Source organism: Lutzomyia longipalpis, chromosome 1 (assembly GCF_024334085.1).
Source record: "Lutzomyia longipalpis isolate SR_M1_2022 chromosome 1, ASM2433408v1".
Lineage (NCBI taxonomy): Eukaryota > Metazoa > Arthropoda > Insecta > Diptera > Psychodidae > Lutzomyia > Lutzomyia longipalpis.
Genome location: NC_074707.1, coordinates 31221429 through 31235853, shown reverse-complemented (window position 1 = coordinate 31235853; position 14425 = coordinate 31221429). Strand labels below are relative to the sequence as shown.

The window sequence follows — 14425 nt, the reverse complement described above, 5'->3', positions numbered from 1 at the left end:
TTGGAAAGTGCGTTTTGAGAAGAGGAAGACCAAGCATTCATGAGTGAAAATGAAACCTTCTCATGCTCAAATCACATTGCACTATAAAATGAAGAAAATCGGATTTCCGATACTTTTTTTCTTTAACTGTAAGTATATTTAATCAATAGCATAGGTTTATTGAAGAACGTCGAATTACAGTTTATTTTACAAATGTTTTTATTTTAACATTTGCGAATTTCTTAAAATAGATTATACAAAAATTACTGATTAATAAGTCGAATAACTAACAATGAATCTCAAAACTGCAGTATTAAACTTTTGCTTTTTTCTCACATTTAACACCATGTAAATTCCAAACAATTTCTTTCCTATCCATTAGCAATTTTCAATGTCAGCATGTGGGGGTGTGGAAGTATAATAATTTTCTTTTATTGTTTCAAATTGTATATATTAATATTAAATACATACCTACACAGATGGAGTTTAACTTGGTATATCCGAGATGAAAGGAAAAATGTTTTTTACGGCATCTCCATCAAAGGCGATGAGTATGAATTTGTCGATGATAATGAAATCATTGTGTGTTTGTAATAGTTTCACTTGAAATTTCTCTCTATATCTCTCTTGTCTGCATAATTCAATGTTATTTAGTGATTTTCCCAGTTTTTTCTCTCTCCCTCTCATTTTATGCACTCCTAACATTGATGGATGTGTTTGATTTCTAAAATGAAAAGAAAGAAAAATTAAATATCAAAGGTAATTTATGTATTTTCTTTTAAATTTATTATCATGTATAAAGTGCTAATGACTGGCGGTATAAGTAATATACATAAATGTATCCATACTCCATACCTATACCTACATATATAATTGTTGTGTATCAACCTGTAGATTTAACTATGTACTGTATCATCGTGGCCGGATTTCCTTTTCCATCACAACTCATATACATTTTCTTCAACCTATATGCTCACAAATTTCCCAGAGACATGTCGCATGTACCACCATCATTATTATCATTACGACAAGCTATTGACCTTTCCGAATCATTTGGTTGAAAGTTTCTGCCCTTAGTACATTCTTGGGTATTTTCATTATCACAGTCACGAGTGTCCACTGAGTTTTGTGACACGTCGTCGTTGGTGGTAATGATTGATACCCTCTCATTTGCAGCTTCGCGGCAGATGAGCGGATTATCAGTAGAAATCATAATAATATCCTCAGTTTTCGCCATACATTTATTCGTGTCTATCGGACTGCGTGGCACTGATGTGTCGGACGGGTTGGTTGATAACTTTCGATTGCTAACTTTCATTTCTTCAGTGAGATAAGTTTTAAATTGCTGCTGGAAGTAGCCATTTATTAAATTCCAAACACCATTGCTATACCAAAACATAATTCCAAAGAAGAGGAAATATCGCACTGCCACACCAATCATTTTTCCACTATTTTGTGTTGAAGAATTCAAAAACGGCACACAACACAATTGTATATAGCTATTAAGTCTGCGGTAATGCAACTTAATTGTTTTTAATTAATATTTGCCACATATGTTTATACATATTTGTTGGATATACATCGCTTTTGCACTAATTGAAAACATCCAAGTTGTCAACATTATTATGTGAGTTGCAAATTGTGTACACAATAATAATATTATTTGTGGCATCTAATTAGAATTCCAGTAGATTTTGTGTGTTGCTGGCACTGATAAAATCTCTGATAATTTCAAAAGTATCCTTTATGCTGGGCCATGCAAATGTAATAACCGCAAGTAAGGAGTTTGCAATAACAAACAAACGCATTATTTCCACACCTACAAAGTATAAGAAAAAATAGAGAAATTTCTATTTTTAAATTAAATTATTATATTCAAAAATAATAATAATAATAATTTAATCTTAAATGGCATTTAAAAAAATATATATAAAATAACTCTCACAAGTTTACGAAAGAGAGAGAGAGAGAGAAAGCTACTAAAGATATGAAAACGAAAGGAGTGCGAATTAATGTTTTTATAATAAATTGTTTTCAACTTTATTTCATGCGGAAAAAGATTAAATTAGTCGCGGAAGGGTGAAAATTACCTTGATCTGACTTCAAGTAGTTTGAAAATCCTGAATTTGGTTCCTCATCTATAAGTTCTACACTCATATTGCTCGTTGGCGCAGAGTTTTGATCAATATTGCTTACTTTCTTTACGCCACTGCTTTTGAGCTTGGTGTGCTTTTTATTTTGATTCACCATAATGAATACCTCGAAGCGGCTATGAAATTCCTGAAAATTGTAGAACAAATAAAAAAACCTGTTTAATGTTGATTCGATAAAGTTAAGAAAATTAATCGAATTATGTGTGAGGAAAAGAATCATTCCCTATGAGCTCGGAGGCAACTGCTAACTAAATATATAAAATATTATACCTTGTTTATTATACGTATGATACGAAATAGAATTGTATGCATATACCTACTTTATTAAATAGGAATTTCTATGACAATGAGGTATTAAGTGACAAAATAAATTAAGCAAAATTTATCGCAATGTTATCCTTAACACACCCAACATGTGAATCAATAATCCCTATTGGGCTGGGTATTTAGTATACATATAATCAACAAATTGTCAAAGATATGGGACAGCAATTATCTCATTTCTAGGCTCATCAGGCAAATATGAGACTCTCTCTCTATACCCCATGGGATTGTGGTGAGACAAGAACCATTGTAATTTAAACCAATGACTGAATACTATATGGGATGGCGGGTATGGAGTGGTGATGGAGTAATTTTCGAATGCTATCATAAAGCCTTGTCTCTATACCCAGATTGAGAGGGACAATCTTGTGTGGAGATTCCTCGGCTTTTGTATGAACAACTGCCGGAGCAATTTATCAGCACAATGTTATCGTGGTTGGCAGCACTTGCGAAATTATTTCAATTTGGAAATTTATTTGCCCATTTAGCGTCACATTTCTAATGTGAAATTTGACACTTTCAAAATAATTTCATATTTATATGGGATGTTTATTTTAGGAGAAACTTCAAGATGTATTCCATATTTTTCTATTCAATTATTTTAATGAAAAATACCGATAATATTACTTCACGGTACTTTTATTTTAATATTCTCACTTTATGCGGATACCTATGAGAAACTTTAAAAAGCTTTCATACGTACTCATTGAATAAAATGCAAATATTTTGAGTCACACAAGTTCAATTTATCTGCGTAATTTGAAATGAACTTAACAAAAAACAATTTTTTACTGCACTTCTTTATACACTTTCTCTTTATGATTAATATATTTTATCAAAATACTTTGAGTTTACTAATATTGATTTTTGCTTGGGGTGTGAATGAATATAACCACAAAAGTTCTATCCGCCTTTCTGGAGTTCTTGTGACTGTTTCCAATGGTTTTCCTCCTGCGTGAGGCTATGTGAGTTTCACAATTTATTTGGAGATGGTGAGAGAAGAAGCCCCTGGAATTCATTTCGTAACAGAATTTCTCACAATTTTAATGGCTTCTAACGAATCTTTGTTATGGCTGCTTTTAATTAGATGACACCCCATATACAAAAAAAAGTCCAGAGACCTTTCTTTTCTTTTAAAACTTTCTCAGTTTTTAAAGGGAAACATATAAATATTATAACATCTATATACGTTTATGTATACAGAGGTATGTGCAATATTTTTGACACCAATCATTTTAAGGGTTATTCAAATTACGAAAAGATATCATTTAACATTCACGGAATTTTTCACATTACGTTATCAAAGTGTTTCCCTCACAACGCTTGTCATCATATTTCCTAAAATGGATTTTTTCATCAACAAGGTAGGGAAAATGCGTATAAATATACGTGAAAATGCCATCCGGAAATTGATAATACAAATATTCGAATATTTTTTTGAAGATTCCATATGATGAAACCTCCTTATGGAGCAGCAGTTTGAGTGTATTTATTGCGATCAAGAATTGTTGACTTTCGTAATCCGATTTTACACTTCACATTCATTCACACATAAAGCTGTGTATGACTTTGTCAACCCCATGCTAGAAAAGTCTTATCATCTTGGCTTGGCAATGTAGCTTAAAAGTTTAATATACATAGATGGGGAAGAGTCGAATGAATATACCTATGTATATGAAACAAGTATCATACATATGGGTATGTATGTATATAAAAATATACATGTTCTCTCAATGTAGAACATTATGTACATAATTTCAGCCCTTTCGTGGTTTTTTTTGCCAGCACTCTGATGGAAATTCTAAAGGGAAATACGAACCTTTATACATATAATTTCTAAATGCATACAAAAAGAAGCACCTTTTCTAACAAATTACATAGATTCCTTTTCAAAGATTTTTTTTCGGTATGAAATGTCAGTAATGTAAAATTATTCAGAGTGAAAAATGTAAAGAAAATCTTTTGCTTTTTTTTATACAAAATTAATTATTTCCATAAAATGCTGATTTTTATCAAAAGACAAAAAGTGATTTTCCTAAATATACTGTGTTATTAATCTGACGGCATATAGCTCCAGGAAATTTATTGCGTTGAAGGTATTTTATTGGTGAATTTGTGAAAGGTATTTTGAGAGAAGTCCCTACAAGATTTTGATGGTGCTAAAAGCTCCTTTTAAGGGGATATAGAGCTTTGCATACGAAAAGTATGGCATTAACACCGTGTCAGTCATAATTAATGGAAATCGTTTAGGATTGAAGGTATTACGGAAAGGTTTTTAAGAAATTTTCTCATAAATTTTTACTCTTGTGACATATAAAACAATATAAGCATTTTTGGCAATTCAATATTTTACTTCATTTCACTTCTCTTACTAATATTTTCTTTGTGACTTTGACATTATTAACAAATTGGATTTTTTTGTCGAGCAATAAAATAACACGAAAGGCGTATAAAATTCCCTTTTAATTTATAGAAATTGTTTTGAGCAGAGATGAAATTTTTTCAGACCTTCCCATTAATTGAGTTCAAGCTACGAGTGCTTGGGAAAATAGTAAGTATACAGGAACCTACCTTAGTAAAGAACTTCATTAAGTTTCTCAAGTGACATTTTACTTGTTTGTGAGATTAAATGTGAGAGTAATCACAAAATTTTTAGTGTGATAAAAATATATGGTGTCCTCTGAAGGCTAAATGATTTGTTGCTGAGAAATTCGTCGGGAAGACTTAATTATGCATCATTACACAAGCACAATTAATCATTTTTAAGGGTTTATATGGCGTAATTAATTGAGGAGGCGGAGGCATTTCATTTAACATCTAATTATTTCTAATTATCCTTTCAGTGAAGCAAACACTTATTTTTACGCATATATTCCAACAAATATTAAATCATTGCATCAACATGCTAAAATCCCGCAATATGCAAAAATTTAAATATTAATTGTATTTATTTTCCAATAAGAGAACCCTTCATTTTGAGCGGTCCTATACCAATTGTTTCCTTGAGTTTATCCTATAAATAAAATGTTCCCAAAAATCAACTTCTTGCTTTCAAGCTATAAGGGTTGATATAAATATGTCACGTATTCTGGATATGTATATTAAATATACGATTTGTTATTTATTTATTTACGGTTCATTTGAAAATCTCTTTAGCATTAGATAAACAGAAATTTGAATTTTATATTACGTTTATAAAATGGATGTTTTTACCCTCCCCCTCAACCCAAAAAAACAAACATTAAAAAGAAAGATATTGATGAAAGGTATACCTACACAATTTTTTTCTTATCATTTGAAAGGAATATCATTTAAATATGAATTCGATTCCACAAAACAAGCACATTAGGCGGGAATATCAACGGCATTTATGGGGTGGAAAAAATGTCTTATGACACAAAATGACCAAATCGATATACGCATTAAATAGTCGGGAGAGAATGATAAGGGGAGGAAGAAAGCGTAGGCGTTATGTTGAAATCAGACTAAAATATAGGTATCTATCTATGATAGTATATTATATGTACCTATATACTGTAGAATCTATAACAAAGTGTCTGTATTCTTTACTGTCTATTGTTGTAAAATTTATGAAACACGCACTAAATCCTATATAGAGGGTAATTGACTTTGTTTACCCTCCCGTGGTGGGGATATTTATTGAAAGATAGAAAGATGTTAATGATATAACATTCAAGACATCCTCATGGAAAAACATATAACAAAAGATAGCTTAATTTGATAGATGACAAAAAAAATTTTTTTTTGCTAAAAATGTTTGATTACTAAGGGCATTACTCTTCCCTTTATTCGTGCTGTTTCCCTGGTATCTAGAGGCATATTATAGGTATGTATATAGTACATTATCTATGTATAAATCCTTAGAAGAGATAGTACATATCAGACCTTTGTACGTATACATACATATATCTTTCACACAAGAAAAATCTATTACTTAAATTAAAATTTTTCCCTGCAATAACCCATACTATTTCGGTTGAATTGAGGGTATGATATATAGTGCTACAGATTTATGATCTCCACCCTCTCCACCCCGCCAAATACGGAAGGCGCAATAGAGCATTTGGCTTTTAACAACTTTTACTCTGAAAGGGAGACCAAAATTCATTCTGTGCGAATGAAAGAGTTACCACCAAAATTTCCCAAGGACCAATTTCATTGTCAGTGGTGTGGCTTTTTTCATCAAAATACTTGAGTTATTAAATTTTTCTCCCCAACAATCACCTTTTCGGAAAAGTGAGAGACATTTTAGGGGTGAATTTCATTCCTTTTTTTCGTGCTCCATGCCAGATTTGTTGGCAGTCATGTACAGATATACGTGGTTATAATTGAGTAAAGTGTATACGTAGTGTGAGTAGTATATGTATGTATATAACATAAGTATACAGAGAAATTCCATTACATCGATTTGTACATATGTACATCCATAGGTATCAAAAGGATGAGCGACTCCCATACACACCTATATTGTGCACAGAATCGGTTGTTTCATAAGTAATGTATATTTATTAAAGTTTCTTTGAAGAAAAATGAAGGTACCTCTACTTTAGTTAATAATTAAAAAATCAGCCTTTTTAAATTTTTCTCATTAGTCACGGAAAGTACCTTATTTTTTTCTCTTTTATTATGAATTTTTAATATATTTTTAAAGTTTATTAAAATAAGTAAAACTACTCAATAGGTACGATGTTACATATATAATAAGTACCTATACAATGTATTTAAGGTATAAATTGAAGTCAAATATTTAACTTACAAACTATTAAAAGCTAGCTTTTGCTTTTTAACATCTTTTTTTTTACTAGATTACTTATGAGAAGTCCTACTACATATTTCGGGAGAGTTGTAGAAAATTTCCTTTTACACATTGCCAATTTCTCTCGGCACATGAAATGTATGATGTCATGAAAATATTTCTTTCCTTTTTCCTGTGAATGAGAGAGTAATGTTCTCTCAGTTGTGTGAATTTTCTCTCAAAAGGAAAACACACGAAAAGCTTCGTGAAATAAGGGGTAGTATTTGTTGCTCCTTGTCAAACAGCTACACCAGTCATCATCATCATCATCGTAATGGATCGGATGTGAATGGAATATACGAGAGAGCATTGCCTCCGGTATTTTCGTTCAAAAAGCCGAGAGTTCAGTATCTCGCATCACGTTGCTAAGCAAAGAAGTGTTTCATTGCTGTGGTGCCATGGTAGTATATTTTGGGTGAAAGCACAAAATTGCAGCACATTTAACTTTATATAGAAAAATTAATTAAACGGATTTTCATCAAATACCATTACTATTTGAAAAAATTCTTTTTTTAAAAATCAATTTTACATTCCAGTGAATAATTGTGATCTGTATATGTATTTTTTGGTGATGAAACAAAAATGTGGGAACTTTAGCAGAGCCTGTGAACTGTATACTCATTGTGCTGCTTATGTGAAAGAGGGAACTAATTAATCTATGCCACGGAATGGTGAAAAAATAGTGATAAATATTTGGTTTTGGTATAAAATTGCTTTTCAATAATACTGACCGGTGTACAGGATGTACATAAAAAAATTGAAATATTACTTTAAAACTACTACTGCTATAAAAGAATTATGTACTTGTTACCAATGTGCATTTGAATACATAATAATCCTAAAAATTAATTTATTATGTTGATTAGAGTGCAATAATGCTATATAATGTTAATTTCCTCGTTTTCCTCATTTTTCCTCAAGTAATGAATGAGACACTTTCACTTTGTGCACAGTTATCCTTCCCGTCATAGACATAATTGATTTTCTCTTGAGTTTTTTTTGGTGTGCATTGTAAAAATGCTATGACTTATTTTCCCACCTCTTCATAATTCTTACACAGTATATATACTATATAATAATAGCTATACAAATAAACACATAAAAAAGAAATGAATATAGAGATCTTCTTTTTTCCGACATCGAAGCATGGAAAACGTTCGGGAATAAAGTTAGGAATGGTATTCAATCGATTGACGCTAAAGGTTTCTTGTGTTCAATTTAATATTTTTCACATTTCTCCTATGGGGTGTTTAGTCACAACTCACGTGTATGGGGGAGTTTGCCTCACACATATGTTATTCTATCGCAATTCGAGAAGGAGAAAAAATGTTTCCAAACAACTTACTTAACACACAAAAGCACTTTGGCAAACCTTTTCACTCCGGATATTACACAGAACTCAATTGAGAGGGTATAAACGCCACACGAATAGACATCACCTGTTTTGGCAGGAATCTATATGGACATATTGGCACATCGATGTAATTTATATAAAGGCATTTTTTTTAGCTATTGGTCATCTCTAAGCATCACACTAAATTGATGAAAAAATACTTTTGAAAAAAACCATTGGGTCGTGTAAAATGTCAGGCGTGAGATGGAGTAGAAAGGGGATGTTTTTATGTTTGAAAGCACAAATTTAAGTGATTTTAGACAAATTGCTTGGTATGACCAAAATGTGTGTATGTTTAGAAAAAAATATACAAGGGAATAGAAAGCCTTATTATTTTTGTTTACGAATGATAAATGTGGTGTAGGAGGGATGTTTTGAAGGGGTGAAACAAAGCGTGTAATTTGTTAAAAATGGAACGTGAAACATTTTTCATGGACAATTTAGACCTAGAGAGGACATTAATGTTCTCTTTTTTTCCATGTGACTTTTGTGTGTGCTCGGCAAAAAAATCGTTTACGTGTGATGTTTTGCAGAATGAAAAGTAAAACCACAGACTGGAAGCTTAAAAGCATTTGCATAATTATGATGCTCAATTACACCATGAACTGAATAATTAATTCATTTTCCTCCCAATATAAGACGCACAATCAGTTTTGTGCCGTGAATTTGCCAGTAGAATTAATGGAGTGTTAGAAAGCAGGAAAATTTCTTGAATTACCTACCTATAGTTTGCGAAGATTGCTTTTAATTTGCTTTTATTTGCATATGGACATACATACATACCTTTATGTATACATATGTGCATGCATACCAAAACCTATTTCTTGGAGTAATTTGTTAAGGACAATACGCGTAATACGTATACTACATACATATATACATACATAAGTAGATTTCAGTTGCTTTATGTTCCACACGGTTATTGTACTGGATTGATATGTAGCAGTACATTCATTTGATAAAATTTATTGCCAAAATTAAATACTACCTTACAACTGTTCAGATTGTTCTACCCCCCTTGTATGACAAAAGATATATATTCTCGTGTGTATAAAGCATTTTAGAACAGAATGCTAAAATCAATTTGATATGTATGTATGTATACATAAATAAATTGCAAAATGAATGAATTGATGTGGTGTAAATTCCATTTGAGAATTTGTGAATTAAATCTGTGAGTGGTATTTTATTACATTCCTAATTTATGTGTTCGTTAGAGGAACCTCAATGGAATGCTCTTGTGCATTCAAAGTATGATCAATATTTTAGCAATTGAATTCACTACCAGGAGGAGTTATGTGAAAAGGAGAAAATGTATAGTTGGAATTGATTCTTCATCAATATAATAAGGAAAAAGGAAGAGGAGAAGATTCAATCGTAGATTATTCTTTGTACTTAATGAGATTCAATTTCAAATGGCATTATTAATAATGCATATGAGAGACCTAAGGGAATTTCTAGCAAATGTTAATAAGTATATATATATGCTTACTACTTAACTATCTATACGGGTAGACAGTCACACTTAAGGAAAATATCAAAGATGAAGTGCTCTTATAGTAAGATTTGATGAATATATGTATATACATAGAAAAATGTAAGTTGTATAGCTACATACATATTAAATGGCAATCTCTATCGTATATGTATACACATTTATGATTAATACATTATTATTATTTCTTTAAGGATCTAATTTAATTATATTTAATATTATTTTATAAGCAGTATTTAACACGAAAAGTATAATCTATATACAATTTAGTCTATACAACACCGTAGATTGGATCAAAAGAAATCATTAAGGCTAATATATCATTTTTAAGTGTCATCTGTAGAATTTATGCATTATAAGATATAATTTGTATCGGTGATTTTTTTCGTGTAATAATAGAGCTTTTGAACCTGACCCTAGTTGATGGAACGTTTAATGTAATGTACATGTATAAGAAGGCAATTTTCCATCTTAGCGTAATAAAATTTTATGTTTTCCGATACTCATTTTCTCTTCTTGGCATATTAGAGATAAAAAACAGAATGATGAAGTGCGTATGTTTACCAAAATGGTCATATACTATTTGAATGTTTTTTTTTCGTATAGCTACTGGTACGCGCTATACATCACACAACACATTATAGCTTTATAAATGTTCCTTATCACCAAGAGAGGGAAATAATCATTGTCATCATCGTGCAACATACTATGTGGTAGATATAGGAAAGTATAAAAATTCTGAGACATTAAATTGATTTAGGAAAAAAATGTGGGAGCAACGTACGAGATGTTAGCGAGCAATGTGTAGGAAAACGAGAAAATTCGCACAATGGAAGTGTGTATACGATGAATGTATGAAAAATTGCGTGACAAGTACATAATTTATGGCAGTTAAAGCATTAAGAATTGATATTTAATACATGCTCTCTAGGGGGATGGTGAAGTGTGTTCAACAAAAGTTAACAGTTTAAGTAAGTGCCCAATACCACATAGGAGATTAATCAAAAAAAGAGTCTGAAGAATGATGCTGTAGAAATGAAAAATATCTAAAACAAATAATGTGAAATCGGTTGAGAGAGGACATAATTGTGGGGATTTCTTTAAATGTGAATCAAAAAAGGAATATGCAGCTGATGACATTTAATTCCCTGCTGATGTTTGATATCGTGTTTGTGTTCTTTCTGTTCTTGGTGGGAGTCACGTGCCTGGTGTATTATTTGCCACCCACCCGTCGTAGTAGACGGACTCAAATGTACCATCAACGGTTATATTTGAAAGATTTTGCAGCAAATGTGCATATAACTGAGAATCGCACGGTGCTCAATGCAGATGGGCAAATGTGTGAAAAACAACCCCAGGAATATTATCAGAATATTAAAGACGAAAAACCCGTCGTAGTTGATATCGATGGATCACAATCATCCAGCACAAAACCCATATCAAGTAGAGCTGCAAAAAGTCGGCTGGCCAAGTGTTGCTACGTCAAAGCTAAAGGATGTGATGTTATTAAGGAATGTACAGGACCTGTTGATGACGTATAGAATTCGGTATATGCATAAAGTTATTTAATATTCTATCACATCCCATTCATCCTTTTTTACGTGATTTTCCAAAAATATACATTTCCCAATATATTTTCACTGGAGATAGCTGTAATTGATGATGCTGAGACCTGTCAACGCCATGACGAACCTCCTTGAAACTTCTCCGTCTAATATAATTTTATGTTTATCAGACGAGTTTTGCTATCAATGGAAATATTTTGAACGAAGTCTTATGTAAATATCGTGTATAATAAGTGATACAGTCTAAGTCCTATTATTCTTCTGCAATGCCTTGCAATCAATAAATAAGTTCTATTCTTCTATGAGATATCTTCGCTTTTCTATGTACAACATCTTAATATGTATACGTATCTAAGGATAGGTATGTATAAAACCATAAACAGATTCAATCTCATTCTTCCTTTCAAACCTAATTTTTTCGTTAATCTTGTCGCGAAGCGGAAAACCCTTAGGCATTAACATTTCCACAAAACTTTGCGTCAAGGGATCTTTAATTATGTAAATTTTGCCGTTTGGTGCTTGGACGTTTTATATGTTTATACTTATATTTAACAAGAAATTGAATAGTGTGTAGTATGGCATTTGGGGGGTGGTAATTAAGTCGATTTCAAAAAAAGTACATTTCCTCCATAGTCTAACATTTCTTTGTTCATGCCTCCATATCCAAATATAATATTTGAATATAATATACATACATAGCTATGTAGGTACTTATTATATCTTAGTCTTTATATTTTTGAATATTGAAAAGTTCCATAAGAAATTTATATTGAAATGAAAATCTAATTGTATTTTACTATATATACGCATCTTACATACAAAAGTTTTCAAAAACAATTCTTTGCAAATTTTTTCTCGTCTCTTGTTGGTCACTTTTTAGGCGTATAATTCACCAAAACTTGAAGAATTTGCACAATAAATCTTCGTACTGTTTTACATACCCTATTGAGGGTAAACAATATTAGATTTTGTATCAAAAGAATATCTAAACACAGAACGGGGGATTATTATTTCACTGTGGAGATTTAGCCACATTCTATTCGAAGCTTTTATGCATTTTTACTGTAATTCTTTCGAAGAAAATGTTGAAGGATTTTTCTAAAAAACATGGATTTAAAGCATTTTGCGAGTAATTCTAAAAATTCTTTATAATTCGCAACTCTTTGAATTTATGAAAAGGAACTGAAATATAATCTTGTTGTATTTTATTTAAAATATTTCTATGGAACAGAACACTTCAAAATAGTCTATTAAATAAAAAATATCAAATTTCACCCTTCTTAACCCACCGCAAAACTCTTTGAAAATACAAGGCGGTATTTCCAAGTTGATTAAATTAGTTGGTGTTCCACTTCGTGGCCAACACCAAGTATTGTAATCGTCGGAAAAACCGACCACCTCAGATCGGGCTCAAACTTGGTATGAGCACGTTTTAGACATCCCACATTTCGAAAATGGTGGTGGAAAATTTTTGATCCGGCCGGCCTGCCGTCCTGCCGTCCTGCCGGCCTGCCGTCCGGGACTCTAAACTTTGCCTTATAGCTCGAGAACGGTAACAGTTAGAGACTTCGGGTTTGAAGCTTTCTATAGAAATGTGGGTGTAAAATTTCATTTTTTCGCATTTTCAAAATCCAAGATGGCCGCCGTCCGCCATTTTGAACTACCATCAATCACTTCCCTTATAGCTAGAGGTCTGAAATTTTAGTATGATGTAGAGCTCAGTGAGACGTTTTCATCAACAATTCATACTTGAAAATCGGTCAAGCGGTTTAGCAAATATGGCGGCCTAAAGCAAAAAGTGTTTTTTCGATATAACTCGAGAACGGCTTGACCGATTTTGACCATCTTGGTATCAAATGAAAGATACTGAGAAGCCCTACAAATGTCTAGAACATTTCAAGTTCCAAAAATATCCGCAAGAGGCGCTAAAATCAAAAACAAAAATTTCCTAACTTTAAGGGGCAATATCTCCGAATCCCGATCATCGATTTCCTTTAAATTTTGATATGTTGTAGCCTGACTCAATATCTGTCACCAGTCCAAAAATGAAGAAAATCTATGTCGCCGTTTAGAAGATATGACCATTTGAAAAATTCTTGAATTTGTATAGTTCTAAGAGCCATATCTTCTGCACTGCTTGACCGATTTTGCTAATCTTGGTATCAAATTAAAGGTTTTGCAAAACTCTACAACTTTCTAGAACATCAGAAATCTCTAAAACCATTCCTTCAGGACAAAAAAGGCCAAAAAGTGTTTTGGTAAAACAAAATGCCGCCATTTTGTGTTCTGGAGGTGACCTTGAAAATTATTGAAATTTATGTCAATTTTTAGCCTGTGTTAATACCTTTCCAAAACTAGTCAATAAATTTCTGTAGGTTTTACAGAACCAGAGATATAACCATTTTTATCCATCATATTGTCGAATTTTACAAAAAAAATCTATGTCTACTAATTCTGCTCACAAATCGCATTACAACGCATAAACAAACTTCTACACGTTGTGGGACACCAACTCTTATAACTGGACGCGTTATGATTGACTTTCTAAAATGTTGAAATTTATTATTCTTTAATAGAATTCGTCGGGGAACTTATTAAATTATTCTCGAAGAAAATATAATTTATATACAAGTAACTTCAAATTTGGAAGAAAAATTTAGTCGAAAAGCGCAAAGGATGGAGCATTTAAACGGAGAAATA

At 31.8% G+C, this 14425-nt stretch overlaps 1 protein-coding gene and 1 long non-coding RNA gene across 2 annotated transcripts in view; one reads left to right on the top strand and one right to left on the bottom strand.

Moving 5' to 3' along the window:
- Positions 1–14425, top strand: part of LOC129785936 (uncharacterized) — a 35621-nt gene that overhangs the window by 1019 nt on the left and 20177 nt on the right. The window lies entirely within an intron of this gene.
- LOC129785937 (uncharacterized) lies at positions 138–3421 on the bottom strand. The gene is made up of 5 exons (XR_008750073.1): positions 3160–3421; positions 2070–2259; positions 845–1798; positions 451–703; positions 138–350 (listed from the first exon to the last, which is right to left on the bottom strand). It is a non-coding gene; the product is annotated as an uncharacterized LOC129785937 (long non-coding RNA).